This window comes from Oryzias melastigma, linkage group LG10 (genome assembly GCF_002922805.2).
Source record: "Oryzias melastigma strain HK-1 linkage group LG10, ASM292280v2, whole genome shotgun sequence".
NCBI classification, from domain to species: Eukaryota; Metazoa; Chordata; class Actinopteri; order Beloniformes; family Adrianichthyidae; genus Oryzias; species Oryzias melastigma.
Window position 1 is genome coordinate 9,534,607 of NC_050521.1, and position 2,239 is coordinate 9,536,845.

A 2,239-nucleotide genomic window follows, 5' to 3' on the forward strand; every position below is an offset into this window, starting at 1 on the left:
GGGTGGTGGTTCCCCTTTTCAAGAAGAGTGACCGGAGGGTGTGTTCAAACTACTGGGCAGTTACACTCCTATGCCCCTCTGGGAAGGTTTATGCCAGGGTACTGGAGAGGAGAGTCTGTCCGATATAGCTGAACTTCAGATCCAAGAACAACAGTGTAGTTTCCATCCTGGTTGAGGAACAGTGGACCAGCTTTAAACTCTCTTTAGGGTGTTGGAGGCTTCGCTCATCCAGTCCATATGTGTTTTGTGGATTTGGAGAAGGCATTCAGCCCCATGGCATCCCGTGGAGGCTGCTCTGAGAGTGTGGGGTCTGGGGAGCCTAAAGTCAGAGCTGTCCTTTCCAGAGCAGTAGCTTGATTCGCATAGTCTGCAGTAAGTCAGACCTGTTTCCGGTGCACGTAGGACTCTGGCTTCACCCACAGACAGCAATAATAATGATAATAATAATAATAATACCTTAGGGGCAGTTGTGACTAACACCTTAGTTATTCGTATCAATATTGGGGTTGACCCAGGAACTACAGTTTTTTGAGTTGTCCACACCCATGGAGGGTCATTGAGAGGAGTGAGAACAGGTGTGTCTTGCAGTTCCCTCAAGTGAACAACACTCACAAGCCAAGAAAGAGAGACAATGATGGAAGGACATGTAGCAGGTTAATGTCATTATTGACGTGTTGACAGATTCCACAAGTGTAAGAAAAAGATGAATGGAGACATTTTAACAGCTGATGAATGAGGTAAATATTAAAGAGCACAGAAGAGAATAGGTGACTGTTGAGCAAAATGTAGCAAGGATTATTAAGGATGAAGTGGGGAAGACACTAAGAAGATTAAAAGATGCTGAGGTTTGAACTACCAAGGAAGAGGCATAGAGCAGGGATGGATAACCTTGTTCCTCAAGAGCCAACATCCTGCCTGTTTTCCACCTCCCCCTCTACTGCTCGATGCTGACTACCTAAATATGGTGTGTTCAATCAGTAAAATCAGTTGAGCCATTTAATCAGCAGAAAACCGATCAGGGAGAACTGGAAAACAGGCAGGGCTGTGGCTCTTGAGGACCGAGGTTGGCCCATCTTTGCCTAGAGAAAGACCAAAAAAAGGTCACTGATGTTGTGAAGGAGGACATGATGGTGGTTGGTGTGAGTGAGGAAGAAGCAGAGGAAAGGGTTAGATGAAGACAGATGTTTTGCTGTTCTGACCCTTATGAGGAGAAAACCAAAAAGGCAAAGAAGAAAGAAGACTAAGAGGGGACACCTAAGAAACATTTAATGTATGTAATGTAACAACGTACCCTGTTCAAGCTTTTTTTTATTTTATGATCTTTTAAACATCTCAAATGGTGTTAATTATTAACTTGGCTGGGATGCAACTTCACTGTTTTGGAAGAGAAGAGTAGAGAAGAGTAGATCAGCTGACAGGATCCACATGAAAAATCTCCCACAACTTCTATACGTTCAGCTATATGCAAATGTCAGAAGTTTTGAAATGTAAACTTTCCAAGCAACTCTTGGGGCCGGTTTGTACTTCTGCCACCAGGCTAATCAATGAAAACAGTGGGTCTGTTAACTCAGTCAGCATTCTGTTTTGAACCAAATATTTCATCTTTGTGATTCCATGACAAGATTTTAAGTGATACTTGTAAAAGGGATTAATGAAAAATTATTTCTTTTTCCCGATCAGAAGACAAATATAAGAGATGTGCATCTCCACACTTACACCATCTTGTGCCTTCTTTTCTTACCTACACTCTGCCTCCTCTACTTTTTCCTTATTTCATTTTCTGCCTTAATCATCTTTTCTATCAAAGTTGCTCAGCTCTAGCTTTGGCTCAACATCTACGTTGAGACTTCAGAGAGAAAGAGCAGCTCTCATGGCCAAATGATGAAGATGATCCTCTTCCCTTCTCCAATAAAATCACTTGAGCTGCATTCATTTATTGCTCTTTCCTTTAATTTTCAGTGAAATAAATGAGAAAGTAAAGAAAAAGCTAATTAATGCAGTTCCTCTGAACCACTCAACACAATGCTGTGTTAATGCTGCAGCTTTCAGCTCCAATAATACAACGGCTTTCCAAACTAAATAAATGAAAGCCAGCTTCATTAAAAAGCTTGCCCGTTTGGTAATCCGCTCTTAATTGCAAATAAAAACACCACCTACAAAGTGTGATTCTGCCTTTCATGACAAGCCTGGTTACTTTGGTTATTCTTAGCTTTGGTTCATTTGAAAAATGGGGACTTTT